Source organism: Rhinolophus sinicus, linkage group LG11, assembly GCF_036562045.2.
Source record: "Rhinolophus sinicus isolate RSC01 linkage group LG11, ASM3656204v1, whole genome shotgun sequence".
NCBI classification, from domain to species: domain Eukaryota; kingdom Metazoa; phylum Chordata; class Mammalia; order Chiroptera; family Rhinolophidae; genus Rhinolophus; species Rhinolophus sinicus.
Window position 1 is genome coordinate 42959573 of NC_133760.1, and position 24287 is coordinate 42983859.

Here is a 24287-nt window from a genome sequence, read left to right on the forward strand (position 1 = left end):
CTCTGTGCTAAGACCCAACAACGTTATCTGAGGGTCAATGGTTTTCCAACCCGCTGCCCCTTCTCAAGAACCCCCAGCATCTGTGCTCCCGTCTCCTTCACCTCTGCTTGGCCTGAGGACCTGTGATGTGAACACATCCTTTCTCCAGCACGTGGTGACCTGAAGCTCCCGTGTTTGCCAGGGACTCCCCATCCCTCACAGGGCAGAGGAAGCCACTCTGGCAGCTCACTGTCCCTGGCGTGGATCTCTCCCTTCTCCTGTACCAGCGGGCCCGGAAGAGTGCACAGAGTGAGTGGGAAAGGAAATACAGGGATAGCCTTCCAGTGACTGTGGGTGTACAGACATGCACGCAAGTAGCCTGTGTCTAAGGTGAATCCAGTGTGTGCCATCGCGAAGCCCTTCAGGAGAGAGAGAGAGAGAGAGAGAGAGAGAGAGAGAGAGAGAGAGAGATTCCCATTGGAGGAAAGCGAGGAGGGCTGCATGAACAAGGTGGGGCATGTGACCTGGGCCTGAGGGATGAGTGAAATCTCAGCCCGTGGAGGGAGGGCGTGAATGGAGGCACGGAGCTTCAGGGTCACCTGGATAGGCCTCCCCTCCCCTGGCCTGCACTTAGGGCACTAGGGAGGGGGAAAGAGGAGGGAGACCCATACCCCTGGGATGCCAGGCCAAGGTGGGACTTCCCAGAATCACAGCAGGGAGGGACCCATGGCGTGTTGGGGAGGAAAGAAGTAAGATGATAAGATGTGGAAGGTGAATGTGAGACAAAGCCCTTTGTCTCAAGACTCTAGCTTCGAGGACCTGTGTGTGCAAAGAGAAAGAGAGAAGGGACAGAGAAGGGGGGCAGGCAGAGGAGAGAGAAGAAAGGGGGAGAGAGAAGAGATGGGGAGAGGAGAGTGAAGAGAGGGAAGACAGCAGTTAAAGGAGAAAGGAAAATCAGAGCTCAGCCAAGTCAGGGAGGCTTTCGAAGCCTGGCCTGCAGGGACCCTGCAGTTGGTCAAGTCCTATGGAAGCCTTTCCTGGGGAGAAGAGGAGGTGCTGCCAGGCCGACTGCGGCCCCATGTGGGGGTGTGAAACCGCCTGAAGCTTCAGCAGGTGAGTCCCACACTCCTCACTGCCAGTGGATCTTGTGAAAAAAGAAGGTGTGATATTCTAAACGATTTCACCAGCCTAGGTGGGACTGACAGCCCCGGGATGCCCTCAAGCAGAGAAATTGTCAGAGACGGAGGTGAGAGGAGGTGATAATTGCCGGGAGAATGAAAGCTCCATCCACCCCAACCAGTATCTTGGCTTCTACAAGCCTAGTCAGCTTCAGAGGAAATAGGAAGGTCTGAGTTTTCTGGTTGTTCACACTCAGAAACGTAAGTCAAAAAACTTCCAAACATCTGGCTTTTACAGCACAAAACCCCCACCTCCCCTGCCGGGGTGCCATTCAGTAATGTTATGGCTCCATCTACAGCCTACGAAAGGATCGCCATTGCTAGAGGTTTCTGAGCCTGGCCTTTGAGTATAGCAGCCTCTGATAAAGCCCTTTCTCCTATCCGTACCATTTATTCAACACAGACTTGGAATTTCGCTGGAAGTTATTTCAGAGTGTGTCTACCACAGCTGTTCAGAATATACCAGAACCCTTTTAGGCCAATTTGGTTTGAGGTTTCTATTTTAAACCATTGTTTGTTATAAATTGAGTTAAATGCTAGTTTTCACTTTTTTTTCCTCTCTTTTAACAGCAGAACCAATAAAAAGCCCTTAAAAATAGCAAAATCGAGTTTTCTTTTATTCATTCGACAAACATTTAATTAGCACCTTCCATGTGTCAGGTTCTGTGACAAGCACAGTAAGTCCGGTCTGAACATTTACCGTAATTGACACATCAGAGAGAACTTTTGCTGCTACCTCCTGTCGGCTGGAATGTTTCCACATGGGTCAAGAAAGAAGAGAAAGACCAAGGTCACCAGTGGTGATAGAGCTTAGAACAACTTCGAAACACCATGAACATACAATAATTTGACTCATGACAAAATGGAAACTGGAAGTCAGTTCCCTAAAGATCAGTAAGATTTTTGTCCTATTATGGTTTTTTACTCCTCAAAAGTGTAGTTAACATTTTTGCTAATTAAAAAAATAACAGAAAAAAATAAGTATTTGCTTTGGGCAGAAAACTTGGAAAACAAGACAAAAAGGACTAAGAAATCTAGAGCATTCATAATTCTGTCAACCAGAGAGGACCACTGTTAACTATTTAAAGTGGCCCTGTACTACTTTTGTCCTTATAAAAATGGTCTTCTCTGTATTTTCACCAACCCATAGGAGACGGACATTTCTCTCACGTTGCTACACATTCTTCTCCGTGATCTTGAATGCCTTCAGGGTCTTCTGTCATGTCAACGAGCCATGATTTATTTACTCCGTACAAGATGCCCAATTTTTCACAATTACAAGCTATGTTCAGCTATTCCTTAAGATGAACCCCTAGCCATGGAACTTCTGGATGAAAGACGGTGTGAGCCACTAAGGCTGCTGAGACCCTCCTAGAATTTCACGTCACATGTGAACCCAAATCTAACTTTCGGAGTCCCAAGTGTTCACCATTCCAGAGAGAGCTCGGTGTGATGGCGAGGGGTGTTCCGGGGGTGAAAGGGAGCTGTGCTGCACCTCGGGCCATAGCAACAGCACTTCAGACGTGTTGTGATAAATTCTTTACCTCGTAGGTGACTCAGACTGGGGGTGCCCCTAGAAGACGGGCCGCAAGACAGGTTTTGGTGCTGGTACCCATTTAGTCAACAGGGCATCACCACAGGCTCAGTACACTGAGGAACTACAACACCTGTATTCACCTCTGTCGCCCAGGCCCACCCGTGGCCATGGCTGGCTGTTGCCTCTCCTACACCGTGGCCACAGTTTGTTCTCACAGATGCTTTGTCCAGCGTGTCTTGTAAGGTTGAGTGGGGCTCCTCTGGAGGCCTCAGAACAGTGTAAGAGGCAACGCCATGTATTAGGTCTTTGAAACACATCCTGGCACCTCTCGAATGTGAGGTGTGAGCAAAGGAGGCAATACGCTGGCTGAGGGAAGATGTGCAGATTCTTTCCTGTAGAACTGATACGTTTTCTGTATTACATTTTCCTCAGTTGCTTTTCTTATAGGGTAGAAACAACTCAAGCGATAGTGAAAAGCAGAACTTACTTGATGATTGCACAGAAGTCACTTTGGAGTTGATTTTAAAATGAGATGGGACAGAAAAAATGGACTTTAGGTGAAAAGGAGAAATAATTAAATTGCGTCTCTTTGATCTTCGCAGGTGCCTAACTGACTATCCCTCATCAGAGGCAACCACAGAACAGTAGAGCTCACGTAACCTGGGAGGAAGGTGAGCCAGAGACGAGAGCTGCCCAAGGTCCCAAGCCTGGCGGGAGACAGGCTGGGGACAGGCTGGGGACCTGCCTTTCTGACTGCTGGCCCAGTCATCGTTCCACGGTTACCAAAAGACGGTGCTTTGACTGCGGAGGTAAAAGGTGACTGCTTTCGCAGCTGGGGATCAAGCGGACACCCAAAAGGGTGACCCTGGCCTAGGCCTCCTTCTAGAAGCCGAGTCTCTCATGAAGAAACAGTTCCTGGCCATGTTTTGTCCTGCGTGCTTGGCTGGGGTGACATGACATGTGGATGGTGACGCCAGACCTCACTCCTGTCGTCTGACTCACACGTCTGCTGGTGAACACCTCTTGGGAGCAGGATGGCACTGGCTGACTTCAAGCCCAGGAGGTAACTGCACAGAGCCGGGCAGTGTGGGCGTGACCCAAGGGCCTCTCCACTTTTATGGAATGTTCTCAGCACTTTGCCATCTTTGCAGGTTCCGTTGAAAGCACATGTAACCTGCTGAGAGTAGGGGAAGGCTCAGGTGTGGTTCACACGTACGTGGTGCCCTAGCTGCTCCCAGGCAGTGTCAGTCGGCTCCTTGTACATGTCCCTGGAGGCCCGTGGGGGCTGGAGTGGCACTGGGGAGACAGAGCTGATCACCTGCAGGGTGCCGTCCCTCCCAGGTTTTCAGCTCGGCTCTCTCTGTTTTGGACCCCAGTGGTGAATCCATGGAGAAGGCTGGAGGCAGGGAAGGGGTCTGCTTATGACAGGTGACAAACCCGAGGCAGACATGACCCACCGCCCACACCTCAGGACCGCGCACAGTAGGACCCTTGAGCATGCCAGACAGAACAGCAGACATCCCCGTGACACTGACAGGCTACCCGGTCATATACCTTCTACCTGCCCTGCTCTAAGCCAAATGACCTCTTTATGCAACAACGAAATAAAATATTTTGAGGCCGATATTTCAATAGGTGTGCGGTTCTGAACACAGCTGAGCAACTCCCCGCATTTTCTGGGCCATGATTTTTCCGGCTGGAAAGGCAAGTTAACATGGCCTTACCTCTTGTGCTTCATTGCCACTGGCTCCTCAGGAATGTAGTGACAGGAGACATTTGCCACATGTTCCAGACTTGTCCAGTACCGGAAATCATCTGGGGAACTTGTCAAAATACAGGCGCCCAGGCCAAACCCTGGACAGGCTGAATCAGGAGCAATTCCAGGAGGGGCCTGGGCGCCTGCAGCCTTCAGAAGCTCCCAGCTGATTCTCGTGAGTGGGTGACTGGGCGAGTTGGGGAAATGTGGAGGTAATCACCAGGAAACCCTTCATGTTTCAGAAGACACCAAGCTCTGAACACTCCAAAGAACATTTATTATCATTATGACTGCAGACAGGGGTCACCAGCATTAGCAAATTAAAATACAGGATGGCCAATTAAATGTGAATTTCAGATAAACAAGGAATTATTTTTTTAGTATAGGTATGTCCCATGCAGTATTTGGGATACACTTATGCTAAAAATCTATTTGTATCTGGCGACTCTGTCAGATGCTAGGCACCCCATTTATTGTATAACACGGGAAAGCCCAAGGAAGTCCAGTTTTTAGGAAAAGAAGGTACGTCAAGGATAGAAGAGTGTCCGTTTTGCATTCCTCTCTGAGCCCCTCAGCTCATCAGTCTTACTTCGTCCCAGCTTGCCCGTTTGCCAGGAAGAGGAAGCCCCAGCAGCTGGCTCTTCATCATTCGTACAAAAATAAAAGCTACTGTTACTGAAGAAGACAAAGATACCGCTTTTAAAGATAAAATGCGGAGGTTTTGGAGCACAACTTAGAATTCTGCTTGTTCGTGGCTAACGAGACAATGGAGCAGGTCTAAGCGTTTAATGCCATTCACTTGCCAACGGATGTGTTGATTTCAAAATGATTTAAGTATTTCTAAGCCATACACATTCTTTTTCCCTCAGGCACAATTTCCCGGGCCACTCAGCAGCGCCGTGTGGCTGCTGCCTCTGTCAGATGACACCTGACACCGGTTGAAGGTTCTTCCCAACAGAGACAGGTAGATATGGACGCATCTCACAGTTGGAAAGGTTTACAGGAGCACCCATTTGGAAACCCCATGGTCAATTATAAGACAGACCTCCCTGGGGTGAGAAGGGGAGGGAAACTGTAGAGATGAATATGAACATCCAAAGGGCTGTATGGTCTAAGAATGAAATGTTTTCTAAATCAAATTAAGCTACATGGTGGAAAGTGAGGAGAAAGTCCTTACGGTGACTTTAAATGAAAATGAAACGTCTGTTAGTAAGTTACAGAGGTGCAATGATAGCAAGTGGCAGGCTTGTGTCTCATTAATTTCAAACATAGATTTTTATGTGAGGCTATTTGATTATAATTTGATTATCTGACCCTGTAATTAAAGTTTATTGCCAATTTGGAAGCTTACATGTAAAATGAACTGGTTTTCTTCAAAGCGATATACAATCCTTGGGAGTCATTGACTTCTGGTTTTGCATTTAAATGGAAAAGTCAGTTATAACGTGACAAACAGGTTGGGGTTTTGATCATTAATCCTGCTAAAGCAATATTCATAAATTCAATTCTGAATCAGTTGGAATCCTTTTCTTTTATTAGTTTCTGTGTTATTAAATGAGATTGTTTCTGACTAATATATTTCTGGACTCAAACTGTAGCTCCGAGCTGTTATTCAAATCAAATAACATGCCCCTTACTTGTGCCTCGCACTAATAAATGCCAGCTTGTGATACATTTGCAAGAGACTATCAGCAATATTAAAGGAGGCGATAATGCCACGGAGGTCTCGACGTGAGCTGAGTTGTCTAAGGGCTGATATCTGTCATTTTCCTTTAAAAAAAAAAAAGCCACCCGATATTCAAACCTTTTAGGAGTAAAGCGAAAAACATGCTTTGATCCTTATAAATGGAATTCGCTAACACTTAAATACACAAATACTGAAAAACACATTGGAATTAGAAAACACACAACTTTGAGGTCCTAAGAAATGTAGGAAGCTGGTCTCAGAGCAGAATCAAAGTTAGATTTGGAAGGAAACAGTGCTGCTTTGCTTGGGAGACTAATGCGTCATCCTCCCCAATACTTAGGTGGAAAGGAGAGGCTGGTCTTGCTTTTAAAATTAGAAAAACTATTCACACATCACTGTTGGGTTCCCGGGGCAAAAAGGGGTCCTGCAGACCCTCTTTCCTGACCCCATTTTACAGACGAGGGAACTGAGGTCCAGAGAGAAGCCAGCTGATCAGAGTTACACAGTGAGTAGGGGGCAAATCCCAAATGGAAACCTTCTCCTCACACTCCCCATAGCTTTTCCCCATGTTTCCCCCACTATCTGGCCAACAAAAGGCCCATGAATGTTTGTGGAAACTTCACAGGGCCTGGAATCTGAGGCCCGGCTCTATCTTTCCTCCAGCAAATGGCCTGAGCGCCATGAGCCTCAGCCCCTGTGGAGCTTCCACCTGCCCTTCCTCCCTGTCTCGGGAAGGCAATGAGGCCTGATAAATTACAGGGGTCAGGTGACTTATAGCATCTCATCTGTTTAAATTCAAATGCTTTATTGAGACATGTCCAGTACATTCTGTGTCTTTCCTAAATCCTCATAATGACATTGACCTTCTCACTGTTTTGGACAACTTTCCCCTGGATCCCTTCCTGTGAGCCTCCAGAGGGCAACGCCGCCTGTTCTCTCTTCCTCTTTCGGGAGACCTCACAATCACACACTCACTGTGCTGCCATCATTTGCACATTTTCCATCAACGGTTGTTGAATTCGGGGTGGGTGTTGCTAGGTTTCCACTTTAACACACGGTCATCATGATGGGGAATTTTTTCTCTTGCCCCAAAAGGAAAACATTCACACTCATTCCTAGAATTCCCGAGTCTCCCAATGGCTTGAGAGAAACCTTGGAATCTGCCCTCTCTCCCAGTTCCTCTTCCCTCAATGCGGCCAAGGGCTTGATTCCACGCGCACCCCTCCAGCTGGGCCACCTCTCGAAGCCTCCCTGCTGAAGCTGTGCCGCCCATTGTTACCATGAAGCACTGAGCCACTGGGACCATCTACCCGCTGCCCCGCCCAGTGAATTGCATGACCCCTCCTGCCCCTCCCCACAGCCCCTCAAAGCCAGCGTGGTCAGCCTGCCTTCAGCGGTGAGGAAGCCGAGGCTGGGGGCGCTGCTGAGTGACCATCTTCCTCCATCCCTTTGGCCCTGCAGGTTTGACCCAGGCAAAGAGAGCTTTCCAGGGAGACAACACAGAAGCCACAGGTAGGTGTGACCGCGGAGTGTGGGAGACTGTAGACTTTGGGGTGTCTGTGAACCTCAGTCTCTTTCTGCCCCCGCCCTGTTCCCCAGTGGCTCTGCCTTGGATTTGCTACAGCAGGTCCAGACGCCTCCCCTCCTGCTCCAAGTGCCACTGAAGAGCCAGACGTGGCTGGCCGGAAGGCTGTGGTGGGGACAGCTCCTGGCAGGAGATGGCTGGTCCCAGGGTACTTTGCCTTTGTGCTTAGCAAGGGTCAGCTGCCCTGCACCATGCCTGCTGGTGGGGAGGTGTGGCCCCTTGGTGATGGCAGATGCCCTGGCCTCATTGATACCTGCCACCGACTCAGACTGACCACTCTCCCAGCCAGTTGTAGCAGGTATTGGCCCCACATGTGGCTAAACAAGCGCAACCTCTTTTGTGCTGGACTTGGGCGTCCAGTCTCACTTCAGGGCAGATTAGAGATGGGTCCATGCTGCAGCCTCTCGTTGTCCTGAGAGAATGGTGACTGAGGTTCCCGGGGTCCCAGCTCGACTGGTTACTGACACCATGGCAGGGGGTGTCTTACAAAATAGCAGCAATCAGGTCTTCGTCTGCCGTTGGGGTTGGGACTCCGCCGCTTAGTAAATATGTGTACCTTACATGCAATTGTGTGTGTACATTATGGAAAGCTGCTGTGTGATTATACACCCTGCCCTTTTTGTTTTTAATGTCAATATAATTTATACACCGTAAAAACTAACCATTTTACAGTGTACGATTTAGTGGTTTTTAGTATATCCACAAAGCTGTGCAACTGTCACCACTGTCTAATCCCAGAACATTCTCACCACTCCCAAAATACACCCTGCCTTTTGAATGGACCACATCCCCAACAGGTGGCCCATGCTGTTATCCTTTTGTTGACGAGGAAGCTGAGGTCCAGGGAGATGGAGGGAGCAGCCCTGATCCCACGGTGGTACGTGCCTTCCCCCAGCTGCTTCTAACGGGTCTGTTCCCTGTGGGGTTTGGAACCATCTCCCTACGCCTGCCATTGTAGCTGACGTGTTTTTCTCCTTCAGTCCTTAAGTTTTCTTAATTGTTGGTAAAAATATACATAATGCCAAATTTATCGCTTCAACCATTTTTAAGTGTGCAATTCAATTACATTCGTAATTTTGTGCATCCATCACTATCAATCTCAAGAATTTTTCATCATCCAAACAGAAACTCTGTACTTGTTAATCTCCAGGTCCCCTTCCGCCAACCCTTGCTGACCTATTCTGTCTATGCATTTGCTTCTTCTAGGTATCTCACATAAGCAGATCATCCTCACACAATGTTTGTCCTTCTTTGACTTAATTTCACTCAGCATAATGTCCTCAAGTTTCATCCATGTTGTAGCGTGTGCCAGAACTTCATTCCTTGTTAGGCTATGTATATACCACATCCTAAAAAATCCATTCATTGCTGATGGACAACTGGGTTGTTTCTCCATCTGACTGTTGTGAATGATGTTGCTAGGAATGTGTACATGCTGTACAGCAGGTCGGGTCCTCAAATAATGTTTCGTTAGCATCATTCTGTTGTAACGTTGATGAGAAAAAAATTGATTCCTGGCAGGGGCCATTGTCTGTGTGGAGTTTGCAGGTTCTCCCGTCTGTGTGGGTTTTCTCCAGGGACTCTGGTTTCCTCCCACATCCCAAAGATGTGCACGTGAGGTGAACTGGCGTGTCTCCACTGTCCCAGTGAGAGTGTGTGGGGGGGTGAGTGGCCCTGCGATGGAAGGGCGTCCTGTCCGGGGTGGGGGTCCCACCTTGCACCCTGAGCTGTGGGAGAGGGTCCAGCCGCCCTTGACTCTGAGCTGGAAGAAGCAGGTTGGGAAAAAGTGATCTTGTTTTATTACTCTTTCTTAAATGCACATATTGCTCACATTTATTTCCATGCTTAATATTAGAAGCGTCCTGAATCTGTATTTAGAAGTTGGTGATGTTTTTGTGACGTGAAATACGTACCATAGGAAGTGAACTCTTGTGTCTATCAATTAGCCAACAGTAAAAGTAGTTTCATTGTATGGCATTTCGCTTAAGCTTGCAATTTTCAAAGAACCTCTTGACATTAAGTGAGGACTTGACTTGCTTGAGTAGCTGTTTTCAGTTCTTTTGGCTCTCTACCTAGGATTAGAACTGGGGGGACGGGCACACAGTAATTCTAAGCTTAACTCTTTGAGAAGCCATCTTTCTGTTTTCCACAGAGGCTGCACCATTTTACATTTTCACCAACAGTGCACTGGGCTCCGATTTCTCCACAAGCTCGTCAACACTTACTTCCCGTTTCCCGATGGTAGCCATGCTAATGGGTGTGAAGTGACATCTCTGTGGTTTGGCTTGGTTTCCCTAAGGACTAATGACGATTAAGCAGATAGCTTCTCACATAGCTGCCTTATTTTTAAAGGTCACAAAATGGAGAAGGGGGTGTTTGGGAGGATGGAGGGTTCCCCAGGACAGAGGGGGCCAGTCTGATGATGAGCAGATGCATGGATCTGGGCTGAGTTGACCTCTTTATTTGTGAATTTTCCGAGCCACTGTTTGCAGCCTCGGCCACCTCTCAGAACGGCCCAGGGAGATTTTGCAGGTCAGTCGCACCCCCAGAGCGGCTGATGTGAGCAGTCCAGTGGGGCGAGCACCAGGAGTTCTCAAAGCTCCCCAGGTGAGTCATGTTCAGCCAGGGCTGAGAACCCCTGTTCTAAGCCGACCTCATCAGCAGGCATCAGCCATCACTCATCACCCTCCCAGCTGGATTACAAAGCTGTGCTCTGCCAAGCTTTTTTTGTTTTTGTTTTTTGGTAACACCTTTATTGCAATGTCATTCACATACCACATCAATTTTAGAATCTTTTCATCACCTCAAAAGAGAACCCCACACCCTTTAGTGACCCCTGCCTCCCCCCCACCCATCCTATCTTCCTTCCAGCCCCTGGCAACCACTTCTCTGCTTTCTGTCTCTATAGATTTCCCTGTTCTGGACGTTTCCTATAAACGGAATCATATAATATGTGGGCTTTTGTGCCTGGCTTTTCAGTTAGTATAATGTTTTCAAGGCTCATCCATGTTGTAGCATGGATTAGTATCTGCTTTATCCTTTTTATGGCTGAATCATAGTCTAGCATATGGGTAACACCACCTTTTGTTTATCAGCTGGTGGCCATTGTGAATCAACAATTGTGAACACGGATGTACAGGTTATTGTGTGGACCTTTCAGGCGTTTCTTTACTCAGTTTTGTCCCATGACAAAGGAGGCTCAGCTCTAATTTTTCATGGAAACAAAAAAAAGAAAAAAAAAAAAGGAAACCCTAAACCCCGTCTTTTCATTTTAAAAAATATATACGCCTCAAAATTTTCACTGCTGTTCAATGTTAGTTCCGTGTAGCTGTTGTTTTGCAGCCTTAAACCCACTTGGAGACTCAAGATATCTCAAATCATCTCAAAACAGGACCTGAACTTGGGCCATTTCCTCCTCTCCTTAGCGCCTCAGACAAAGCTCACTGATGAAGTGATAACGATAAGCAGGACTGAAATACCACCCTCTCTGGCTGACGATGGCCCCTTGCTCTCTTCTCACGCCTCCTCAGGGCTTGACCTGTGCCAGGTGCCACTAAGCCCCCTGGAGGAGGTGACAAGGGATGCCTGCTGGGAAGCAGAGATGGATAAGCCAGAACCCACCTGGTCTCTGGGAGCTCAGCTAAGGGAAACAAGGGAACCAACTCCAAAATAAATAGTTGTAACGCATGCCAAGATCAACATTTCCCAAAGTGTGGAGGGCACACTTGTGTGTATAATGGGCAGTGGTATTAGATGGTACATAGACATGGCATTCAATAACACTGCATCACCAAAGCACAAAGCTGTGCCCTTTTCAGTTATCTTTTAAGCCTTCCGATAAAGCACAGAAATTGTCTCATTTAAGTGCTAGTAGGTCTTTCGTATCTCTCTTCAATCATGTTAAAATTTGAGCAGACATATGAGTACATAGACCTTTCTTTTAAAAAAAGAAAAAGCAGACATAGACGCCCCCCAAATCTCCAGCTGCAATTGGCAACATTACTTTTGCTTTCATTGTATTTATTTTACAGTTGGCTTCTAATTGATAGGCTCGCTGATATTTTTTTTCTCCATTTACCATGACGGTATGTTTACTTTAAAAATAAACATACTTAAAAATTTAAGTTTTTAAAAAGTGAGTTCATTTGAATTAAAAGATTGAGTAAACGTACAGCAGGTGGCCAGCAGATGTGGCAGAAATCGTACAGGTGGTGCCCTAACAGCCCTGAGAGACACGCATGGACGTGCTCAGAGGGCTGAGGAGTCCCCAGAGCCGCCTGGGAACGCAGGACAGAGCACCGCACAAGCAGCAGCATATTAATCACAGAATGAGGGTTAATAGATAGAAGGGTCCTTAGCGATCGGGTCCTAGCCACAGCTTCTGTAGGTGAGGGAAACTGAGGCTCTGACGCATCGTGTGTCTGGGGTCACGTAGGTGTCAGTGGGGAACCAGCATGGGGCTCTGTGGCTGTGTACCCGCTGCCATGGCTCTTATCAGTCAAATGCTACCCCACGCGTGTCCCGGCTGTGTCATGTCACAGGCCATCTTTTCTTCCCAGCTGACCCAACGAAAGAATCCTTTTTTTTTCTGTTAATGCAACTGACGAGTTCCATCTCTATCACTATGCAAAGCTCCATGGAGGAGGCTCCTTCGTGAAGAACGACAGAACTTTCTCTTTTGTTCTTTAGAAGTCAGACAGCAACCTCGTTGCAGTTTCTACAACTGGCCATTGTGCCGCTCATTAGCTATTTCCTGCCTTCCTTGCAGATAGATGGTAGGTAAGACAGTGCTTCCTGTCCCTGCTGAGTTTGCGGATACTTTTTTAGGCAACCATAGGTAACTGATACACTTGGCGCGATCCAGCTGAAGGGCTCCCACGTTGTTGAGTCCGTAAGTCGTCTGTTTCTTTGTGGTGCTGAGTAGCATGACTTCAAATGGACGTGCCAGTTTATTTCCCCATTTAGTAGTTAACACGTTGCGTACGGCGGGATTTAACTCCCTCGTGAAGATTCTCGTGATCCGTACGCAACGTGTTAAGGAACATTTGAGTTTTTCCCTGTTTTCTGGCAATTATGAATAAAGCCACCACACAGTGACGTTTGACTTCAAATTGCTTTTAACGTAAAGTGGATTTCTCACTGTGATCCTCCAGACCTTGTGTGAGCTGGCCACAGCTGGCCACAGCTGTCCTCAGCTGACCCGTCCCAGCTGTCCTCATGGCGCTCCCCCTGGCTCACCTCCTCTATCAGGAAGTGCTCCATCCCCAGGGCCTTGAACTTCTGTCCTCTCAGCTGTGACCTGGCCCTCCCCATAACTGGCTCAGATCCAAAGCTGCCTCCAAGGGGCCTTCCCCAACAGTGCCATCTAAAGCCACCCTCCCCCACCACCACCCCGCAGCCTGTAGACTTCCTTCTTAGCACCTATCCCAGTCTGTAGTTATTCACTTCTTTCTCTCCTCTACTGGAATGTAAAATCTAGAAGGGGAGAGGCTTTGCGTGTCTTGCTAAGGTCTTAGTTCATATTCTGGTACTTAATCAGTGTTTTCTGGTGGAGTGACTGGATGAATGAGTAAATAAGATGGGAAGAGGTGTGTAGGTTCAGCTTACAAGTATGTCCGTCTTGAGTGCCAGGTTACAAAGTCTGCACTGTGCACAGGCAATGGGAAAACAGTGTTGAAAGTGGTCCTCTGGAAAATTCTGTTCATTCAAAATAAAGTTCGGGTTATGGTGGGCCTAAAAAGCAAGGATGAGAATACGTATATCTTACAGACACTGAATATCCTACAATTGTGGTTTCCAATTCTCTTGGAAACACAGGGAAATGGCAGTTACCATAAAAGAGATACATACGACTGATTTTATCCCTTGAAATTTCTTAAAATTTAAAGACCTACTATTCAAAAAAATACATAGCCTCGTTTATGTTTCCCTCAGACCAGTATTCAAATGAAATAGGGAATGATGCTATCATTGTGTGTATTCTTGAACAGAAGGGCATAGAGTATGTCGACGGGCGTGCATCTCACTTTACTAGCGGTAAAGCTATGTGTGTAAAGATGCAGAGAATATTCGATACTCTGCTGTATCACACTGTGGGCTGTAAATTTATCTTAAATGCTGAGCTCTTAAAACAGACTCTTCGAGAACAAGAAACAAAAGTGACAATGTTTTATTAAAAGATTAGGAGACAGACCAGACATCACTAAATTTCTCTCTAAAGTTTCTGCCTGATAGCAAATGTGTAAAAGAACGCACAAAAGGGGGTTTTGACTTAATACAGCGATGTGACATTGTTCGAGAACCACATCTGACACTATTCCCTGGACCCCATTATGGAGATACTCAAAAGCAATAGAGGAAGTTCGGCACTTCTCCCACGCAAGTCCACGCAGACGCTATTCCACACAGTTTTATCGAGGGCCGACCCTGCGCCCCAGACACTCTGCTAGGAATGGGGCTGAGTCACGATAAAGCAGATGTGTTCTCTGCCCTCCCTAAGCTCACAGTCTAGAGGGATTGCGAGGACAGCCCCAACCCTGTCCTGCTGGAAGGGACCCCCAAATGGTTGATTAGGTTGGTCTTTTCACAGTCTCACGAGACGTGCTCGGCGAAGCCAAACATTGCTCACGTGGGCATCAGCAAGCAGGGCACAGAACAGAGGCTTCTCAGAAGTGGGGCCGTTCAGCTCTAACGCTTGAGAAAATGTATAGCTTAGGGCCCATTACTTCCCACGGGCATCAGGCTAAGTGGGGGCTGGGGGCAGTAGATGGGGACTCGGCCAACTAGCCTGGTAGACAGAGTGTAGCAGGAGAAATATCTTGAAAAACTACTAGTCACTTTTTCCCTTGGGCTTTCTGAATGTGATCCTCTCTCCACTTGGCTGGAGGCATCGGTCTTCCTTGGCGAGAGAGGAAAGGTCACAGTTGTTTCCAGAAGGAATGAAAGAGAAAGAGTCATGCTCAGTGTTTGACGTTCGAAACTGGGTTTTGTGTGGCAAGCCAGACTTGTCTTGGGAAGATTTTCTCCATTATTTCATCTCCTCGGTTAGCATAGAGGAGCCAAGCTTGGGAGCCACGGTACTTGGAGATGTCCCCGTGTGGACACGTCTCCTTGTGCCCGCGGGATGTGCGGCCTGTTGCTCTGGGACAAGAGAACGTGGTGATTGTGGCTTTCAAACCCATTTCCTCGTGACCCACAGTAAGAAATTCATTTTACATTTTAACCAAAGCACACATACACACACACATATAGTCAAAACAAGTTTCAGAGAACAGTTCTTAGCTTTGTTAAATGTGGTATTTTCTCTTTTAAAATTCTGTTTATTTGGTAAATGCTGGTTGTGACCCACGGTATGTCATCCCCCACCAACGGGTCATGACTCGGTTTGCAAAACCACCAGCAAGAGGAATGGGCCTGGGCAGACGTGGGAGGAGGAAGGCAGGAGGGCCAAGCGTCAGCGGTGCGTCCTTATTCCCTGCTCCACACTTTGACCCGGACCGGAAGGGGGAGGTGCAAGGAAGAGGTATGTCTGCCCCAAGTCCCCTGGGGACCCTGGACATAGACCATCTGCCTCTGTACCAGCCTGGATTAGGTCACAGCAAAGCGAGGTGGGTGGTAAGTGGTCAGGCAGAGGAGGAGGACAGCGTTCCACAGCTGCCTTGCATTCTGTTCCATTCTGTCCCCTCATGGCGTGGATGCAACCAGGAGCTTCCCCTCCAGGAGGGGCAAGGAGACTCCACAGCAGAAGATGAGAGGCGCACTAGGGTTGGAGGGGAAGGGTCTACCTGCCAAAGTTGAGGCTGAGCCAGTCAGGAGACCCATCAGCTCACAAGCTCTTTAGAATACAGCAAGGTGAGCCGCAGCCAGTGGCCAAGGGACGCCTGCCATCGCCCACTGGGTTTACTAAACTGCTACCTCTGAGAGAAGCTAAGCTGGCTGGGCAGGTGGAAGACGGAGAAATCAGAGCCCAAATTCTTTTCTCCAAAGAGGCAGAAAATTGCCTAGAGAAGTTGAGAATTATTGCATTAGGTTGGATCTAATCTAGTCTGTTTTGGTTTTTTTCACCTCTAGTCTTTTCTTTTTTCCCACCTCTGGCTTTGCACTACATGGGGGTTCATGAAGACCAAGTTCTAGATAAAATAAACTGGGTGCTATGCCCACACGACGCAATGCTGGTAACCATAGCAACAGCAGCCCAGCTACTTGTTGAAAGTGAAATCGCCTGTGTTGCCCTGAATCAGCCACTGCAGCGCTGAGAAAATGTTTAAAAACCGGCTGGTGCAGGGGGAGCCCTGATTTATAGTGTCTGCCAATTTCCGTGGTGTCAACACGCCCACTGTGGCCAACGTCCAACTAGCTACCGAGGTCACTGGATGCAGAGTTAGGGAGCTGGTGAGCCTGCCCCAGCTGCCTCGGGCTCACCAAGCTCTGTCCACCCGCCTTCCGCCTTCGCAGACCAGACTGTGACCGTGCCCACGTGACAAGGGTGGCTCAACTTTCCAGCAAGAAAAACTGCCTTGTCTGGACACGAGTTTGGCTTGACTCCAGGGAAGGGCGCTCTGCCCCAGGAGGACAGCCCCTCTGTGTACGCACGTCTCCCAACCCGCCGTTTTCTTCTCTTAAGCTTCCCTCCCCGGGAAACGTCCGGGTCCGCCAGGCGGCTCCCCGAGCCGGGACCCTCTTCTGCCTGAGCCAGTCCGAGTGACAGAATCGGAGCAAAGCAGCCCCTGGAGGGAGCTCCAGAGGTCACCGCGGCCGGCCCCCTGCCTCCAGGCGGGTCTCCCGGTAAATCGTCCTAGACAGAGCCTGCCTCGCGCGGGGCCCTTTGCTCCGAGCGCCCCGAGCAGCCGAGGAAAGTTTTGTGCTGACTCCGTGAGCACCGTCGGGGGCAGCGCGCCCGGCTCATAAGGGAGTCATTAGTGGAACGCGGCGCTGAGCGACGGCCCGGAGGCCTGTGGCAATTAATCACCTTTCCTCTCGGCAGCTCCAGCTGTCTCAGATGCAGCCATCCTCGAGGTAGCCCTGTAATTGTCCCAGGAGAAGGCAGGTGGGTGAGGGGCCACCTGAGCACACGTTAGCCAGACATCCTCCCAAATAAAAAAATGTATTTTTTAATTTTTTTTTAGAGTATTCAGATATTTCCTACTTACTTTCCAGAGTCTGTTATTGGTATAAAGGTTGAAGCTCAGGCAGCTTAACTGTTATGTGGAATGACCTTTAGTTTTAATATTAATATATTATCGTGAAGTCTCTGCGAATCACGGATGCAATTTCAGTCTTCACAGAAAATGCCATACGCTGAACCCACTGCAACTTTTTCCCCCCTCTCCTCCTCCAGCAGGCTGCAAACTGGGGAAATTAATATGCGTCATCCCCCTCGCCCCTTTATTTACTTAGGGTGGCCGGGCAACTTTATCAAGAGTAACATTATCAAGAGCTTTTCTGCAAGCTCCTTCATCATATTCACCTCCGCGTCTGCTCGACACTTGTCAGTGTCAATCAAATCGCAATAATACGCAGATGATTTGCTCATTTGGTTTAATAAAATCTTTCTGCTTATTTGCGCTGCCTCCATTACACCACATAATTGCTGAGCGTCTGAGGAGAAAGGCAGCCAGTTGCCTGGGGGATAAGAGGAGACGATTGCTATATGAAGGGTTTGTTTCTTTGCCTCTGTCTCTCCCCAGTCACTCATATTCCTAAAATTAATATTGTATTTGAATCCAGCCCTGCTATTCTTATGCAGGCTAACATTGTTATTACTTATTATTTGGATGTGAAGTCATTTATTTTTAGTTTTATGTCCAAGCTGTCAAGCTAAATTTCATTGTGAACTGCCACATACAATTTTTAACTGCCATTTAAAACGAGATTCAAACTCTAAATTATGGAGTGAGCTTGTTCAAAGGGCCGGCCTGACAGGAAGTGCAGCAAGAAGCCCCGATTTCCCTACAAATCAAAGGGGCTCCCGGTGATTATTTTTGTGGAAAGGAAAGGACACAGCCTTAGTACTTCACGATCACTGTGATGGTGGCTGGGCACCAGGTGGGCGTGCGAGCGGGCAGGTGGGCAGCACAGACCCCAGGCACTTGAGCGCTTGGTGAGAAGTGGGTGGGGGCGGGTGGGGCTGGTGGGGCCAGCGGAGGCTTGCAGAGAAGACGCCATGTAATAACTTGGCTGGCATTGGGTCTGGGGGCTGCGGCGGCACCCCCTCAGGAGGCAGGGTCTGCTGGGCGGTGGCGGGAAGAAGCCACAGTTCATTTTAAAGTTGTCCATGGTTATGCTTTGGCATTGCCACAAAGGATATCATTTTTGGTGGAGCACAGACAAGTGTTCGGAAGCTTTACCTTGCCAGCTTAGCGAAAGCCTGATCATGGGGGCAGCTATGATCCCAGGGACCACTTCCCCTCTACACATGCTCACGTCCAGTATAACGTTGGGCAGGAACAAACTTCCCACTAGCAGCCTCGCAAGGGCAGGCACTCACCAAGCCCCCATGGCTAGTGCTTTACGGGAATCCAATCGTTAAATGTCTGAAGACCCCACCTGGGGTAAGCGTCGTACTGTCCTGTCGATGGAAAAGGAAGATGCTGAGACATGAAGAGGCTGTGTTGATGAAGGCTCTGGAAGCACCAGGTCTAGTGCAAAGGGGGTGGGGGGTTGTGCAAAAAGATGGGGCTTTGCCAGGAGGGGGCCCAAGAGCAATCTGATGCTGGGAGAAAGAGGCAGCTGCCACCAGGAGCTTGGGGACTACAGCCTTGTAACCAGGTTGCCACCAGGACCTGGGCTTTCTTTGCCCTTCAAGAAGGTCGTGTTCAAGGAAGCCAGTTGCAGAGCAGCCCCAAGGAGAGCTCATGTTGTCACCCCAGACAGTAGCACTCGGAAGCTCACAGCGACGCCGGGGACCCCAGCAGGCTTTCCCAGCCCTGGGGGTGTCAGCTTGGAAACTGCCCCAGGATAGCCCGGCCCCTGCACCCCGCCCGCCCTGCAACGAGCCCTGCTCCATGGGGCGTTCCAGACAGACCACGGTCCCAAGAGGCCACTGTGATATTGGTCCTCAGGTTTTAAGTCCCATTGCAAGGCGCGACGACCGGGAGCGCTAGGTCCCTCCTCCTCCTCCTCCTCCTGCGTGATCCCCCTGATCTCCAGCACTAAAATGGCCTAATTCCTAAACACACGCACTTTGCGGTGCCGACCTGAGATTATGACATCCAGCACGTTCTCGGAGGGCAGAGCTGGCGTGGTCAATGGGCAAGGCCGAGGGGCTCGTCTGGGCAGGAGAGGGTAGTGGCGACCACTCTGTCCCCTTGTCCCTTCCTTCCTTCGCCACAGCAGAGGCCGGTGTTCTTACAGATCGCAGACCTCTCCAGCGAGCTGGGGCGAGGTGGGGCGTACTGCCAGGAGCTTCGGGTGCAAGCTGGCCTGCCCGGCCCCGTGGTCCAGAACCTCCCTCCGGCCTGAGCTCGTCTCGGCTGTGGGGTTTCTGTGGGTGAGTCACGGCACCTGGTGTATTGTAAAAACAAGGTCCAAGGCCGGGACAAGTGGCTGGATTCGGGATATGACTAAAGGCGGGGTGACTCAGATTTGCTGACAGGTTAAATGTGGGGGATGAGAGGAGGGGTGACCCTAAGGTTCTGGCCATTTACAACAGGGTAGGCTTTAGGACTAGTGTGTCACAGCAGCTGGCCGTGGTGCTTGAGGTGACCGTGTCCAAGTGAAGATGCTGAGGAAGCAGCTGGTGACAGGAGTCTGGAGTTGAGGGGAGAGGTCCAGGCTGGAGAGTCAGAGTGGGAGCTTTGGGTGTAGATTGGATGAGGTCACCAATGAGTGAGTACAGACAGAACAAAGAGTAGGTCCCTGGGCTGAGGCCAGGGACACGTGGAGAAACCAGCGAAGGAAACAGCAGTGGGCCAGTTGACACCCAGCGTTAGAAGTTCTTCCCCTTTTAGTCCCTCTTTTACAGAGAGGAAAGCTCAGTGGAAAGTTCTGCTGACTTATTAACATGCCTGAAATGTAGAATTTTCTCTCTGGCGCAAATCCATAGCTTAATTTTTTTTTAACTTAATATTTTTTTCTTTTCCTTTTTTTTTTTTTTTTTTTTTTGTGCATGGCAGATATATTCGCATGGTTCAAATTCAAAAAAACCAGTAACAAGTCTTCTTATCCCTGTCCCTCAGCCACCTGACTCCTCACCCAGGTCAACCTGATTTCTTGTACATTCTTCCAGAGGTGTCCTCAGCATATGCAAGCGTAGCTGTATGTCTGTGGGTACACACACTTCTCCCTTCACCTGTTTTTACACAGGTGGAAGCATATACCTACAGTTCATTTCCTATATCTTGAAGATGGGTTCACAGTAGTACACAGTTTCCTCCTTCTTTGTTTTTTCTCTGTAACATTTTATTTTCTGGCTGTTCTGTAATTTGCTTAAGGCTCCCACGAAGGGACTTTTTTGTTGTTTGCAATCCTTTGCCACAATTAATAACCTCGTACACCTGGAATTTTGCACCTGTGCAAGCATTGATCTGTTGGGTAAATTCCCAGCTGTGGAACTGTTAGGTCAAAGGGCACGTGCATTGGGATTTTTAAGCTCCCACAGCCATATATGAAAGTGTCTTTTTTGACACATTTTCCAACACGGTCTGTTACCAAATTATTTGATCTTTTCCATCTGAGAGGTTTTTTTCTAATAAGTGGAGTTTCAGTGTGCATCTCTCTTATTACAGGTAGATAGCCTGTAGCTCTTAACACAGCACCTGGAAATGTCACTCAGCAGAAGAATTAGATGAGAAGTCTGCATTTGGTGCCCTTTTCTTTGCTTCTCCCCTTTGCCCAGGAGGACATAAAGCGAGAGACTTATTCCCTTGAGGGTTTTAGTCCCTGGAAGTGGGATCGTCCCTGAAATTATTTACTTTTAGAGCAGAAATGGAGGGCCCACTGGTCCATGGGCGTATCTGAGGCTCTGTACTACTCATTCATTCATCCCACGCAGCCTGGGGTGTACCAGGCACTGGATGGGCGCTGAGGAAATGAGAGGGTTAAGGTCTCCCCGCTCAAAGAAGCTTCTGTTCTAGCAGAGTGCAGATGGCAGCCAAGCCATCCAACGAGGATTTCAGCAGGGCAGTAAGTCCTGCGAGGAAAATAAAACAGGACAGTGTGACAGTGATGGGGGGGTGCGGCCTCTGGGGAGGTGACATTTCAGCCGAGGCCTGACAACGAGGGGAAGATAGGCGAAGACCTGGGGAAGGAGCTTTCCCAGCAGCGGGCACAGGCTATTCAAGGGACCCTCCAAGGAGCAGACCAGGCAGACGGCAGGCTGGTGAGTTGGTGCAAAATGTGCGAAAGGGAGAACGACAGCTGATGGCGGCAGGGAAGGGAGGCCCGAGCCACAGGGAGGGAGGGGTTATCTGTCTGAGGCCCAGGGAAGGTTTTCAGCAGCAGTGTGCTGGTGAATGGCCCACCATCAGCTGGGGTTGGGGCTGATTTGTATTGTTTGCCGATACCTACTGACGGCGTAAATATGACCATAACTGAACTCAGAGTTAGCAAGAGAGGTGCACAGATGGACCCCCACTGGGTGCTGATGATAGCTCCTTGCTTCTCAGGATTCGCTTTTGGAAAGTATCCTGCTTCCTATACTTCCAGGGCATTTCAGAAAAGAGAACATCACGAGCCGGCTTTGCTCCACGCATTGCGCAAGGAGAATCATTCCGGCTGCTGTGTGGCCCGTGTGAGTCTACAGACCACCCAGGCCCACGTCCACATCCCACCTTCCTCTTCTGCTGAGGCGCCCACCACAGCCTTAGGTCTTCAGGTTATTTCCACAATGGACTTGGTGCTGTTCTGAGGCCGACTCATTACAGTGCCCAGGCTGCTCCTCTCTTGAACTCCTCTTGCCCTTATGTAGAGAGAGTCTGGAGCAGAAAAGAAACCCCTCGGACTTTGGGCGTCATTTCAGGTCCCACCCGCCATAGGCAGGGGTACTAGTTCTCTGGCACGATGTGGGGTCCCGCCTTCCCCTCCCTTCTCTGCCCCTGAAGCGTTAGTCTCTTGGGGACCTGTGCTTCTCCCAGTGTCAGCGGCGACTATCAGGCAAGGGGACCGACAGGCCCGTTTCTTTTTCATTTCCATGCAGGTTGCATGTCTAATGTAAGGAGGGCGTGAAAAGTGTAAACAATCTTATGCTGTCTCGCCATCCTTAAAATTCTGAAATTACTTTGGTCTTTGTTGGTCAGCAAATAAATTAATTTTCACTTGAAGAAACATCATTTTTAATGCCTTTCATTCTGGCCTGGCCTCATCCCACGGTCCAATTACTGAGGTAACTATCACCAGCGAGGGGACCATGGGGGCCGTAGATCAGAAATTGTTTACCAGACTTGCCAGCATCGATTTATTCAAGCTATCTGACACAGTTGATCATATTTTATTTTCCCAAATCTTCCCTCTCAAATTGATTTTTCAGAAAGTTTTTAATACAGGTTTATTCACCTGGCTAATCCATTTATCTTCAGTTCCACCTGTAAAGTCAAGAAAATCTCTGGGGCGATCTGTGAAAGGAGAGAGACGGCCTCTCTGAGCCCTGCTCTCCCCTCCCACCCCCTCTGACCCTTCACACACATGCAGCCACACCGCACACACACACACACACACACACACACGCATGCATGCACCCACACGCACGCATACACACGCTATTTTATCTTTAAAGTCCTTTCTGACGTGAGATCTTGAGAATCAGAGTTGAGAGCTGGAAGGGACGAGGGAAGCAGTCTCCTCATTTCACAGTTTGGGAAGCTGAGGCTCTTCCTGCAAGAGATGGGACCCAATCCCAGCTAATAGTGGCAATCCTGGCAGGACAGTGATGGGGAAGGGACTTCTTGACCACAGCTCCACAAACCTTCCCCCTCCCCTGGGGTTGTTTTTCTCTGCCTTTCGAAGGAGCAGAAAGATGTGAGGTTGTAGAAGCAGAGACCTTTCTCTGAGGGCACTCGGGCAAGTGGCCACTTTGGCAGGTGTCCTCCTGTTGCTGGAGCAGAGGGTTGGGTGGGGAGAGACCAAGAAGCAGCAGCATGTCTTGAAAAATACTCCAAGTGACATGTGAGCATGTAGGTGGCTATGTGTCCTCTCATGAAGGGTGTTACCATCAAAGAACGTGAAGCATAAACTCCAACCCATTCGGCGTGTGGGATGCCAGGAAATGCATTTGGCTCCATGAAAACGAGTGTGATGGAGCCACAGTGCGAGGCTAACCTACCGTTTTCGTACGTCTGCATGGCAGAGGCAAACCCCTCTGTGCCTCGAGTCCCACCCTTCAGGAGGCCCAGGATGCACAGTTCCTATCTTGTTGACGCGGCCCAGCCAAAGAGGCAGCCCTGTCTGAACTATGCAGAAATTGTCATGCTCCTCCTACCTGTGGCCCTCTCGAGCTGTGACCAAACCCCAATAATTAAGTCCATCCGCCTGCGTGCTGTGGCCAAAAAATGCACGAGCAGGGGGTTGCGGTAAGAAGGGAATTAGTTCATTAGAACTGGCCCACCAGGAGACAGGCGAGCCCAAGCTCTGAAAGAGCTGACTTGCCGATGGCGAAGGTTACAGATTACACACGGCAAAATCACAGGGCATTGTGGGCTCAGGGATCCTGATCACAGGTGAGATCAGGGTGGGGTAATAAATCATTTCTTCAGGTCTTGAGGACAACTCCAAGGTTAGCTCCTGCGTCCAGAACTGGTTTCAAAGGGACGTAGCCAAAGGAGTCGTCCAGCCTTGGCTCAGGGGCTGAAACTTAGATGAAGACACTATCTTAAGCCTGACAGGGGCTTAAACCTCGAGACCATTAGTCAGAATGGGGTGATCGCACTAAGGTCAGGATACTGAAGTGTGCTGAGAGAGGAGGAAAACGGTGATTGTTTTAAAACTTCTGTTTAAATCAAATCAGAATTTAGGAACCTCAGTTTCAGAGCCAGAATGTGTGTGATCTGTCATGATCTATTTCAGATGAGGTTGCTCCTTTGACACAGGCCCGTGCCTTTCCCTCCAATGTTGGGTGGACGTCTTGGGTGTACAGTTTGCAAAAGGGAGGGGAGGAGCACAAATATTTCCTGTCACTGGAGAATCTTCCCCTTGTCCAGTGGCTGTCAAACCACATGTGGTGTCACCGAGGGAGTTTGTTGTTACACACTGTTGTGCTGAAATCCATCTCTTTCTTCCTCCCTTCTCACAACATGCCTTCAGATGTCTCCCGTGGAAGCAAACAGAAGCACCACCGGTTCTCGCCAAGGTGCCACCATACTCCCTTAACTCCTCGCAACCGCTGGCTCTGAGAGAATCGTTGAGGTTCTCCCGCAGACCCGGTAGAGGTGACAGAAAAATGAATATACATGCACAGAGGGCCACAGCTGATGAACGGACCCTCTTACGCTTGAGTGGGCTGTTCTCTCATTTTTATGGTTGTGTTATAAAGACTGTCGATCGCACTTTGCCCGTGGTTCACAGAGTACTTAGTATTAATAAAATGTGACCCGTCCCAGGAATGAATGAGAGAGAGCTCATGGATACCTTCCGGG

At 49.1% G+C, this 24287-nt stretch overlaps 2 long non-coding RNA genes across 2 annotated transcripts in view; one reads left to right on the forward strand and one right to left on the reverse strand.

Annotated features, from left to right (window-relative positions):
- LOC141567514 (uncharacterized) overlaps positions 1 to 24287 on the reverse strand; it is a 49617-nt gene that overhangs the window by 12034 nt on the left and 13296 nt on the right. The window lies entirely within an intron of this gene.
- LOC141567515 (uncharacterized) lies at positions 20590 to 24254 on the forward strand. The gene is made up of 2 exons (XR_012490189.1): positions 20590 to 21040; positions 23956 to 24254. It is a non-coding gene; the product is annotated as an uncharacterized LOC141567515 (long non-coding RNA).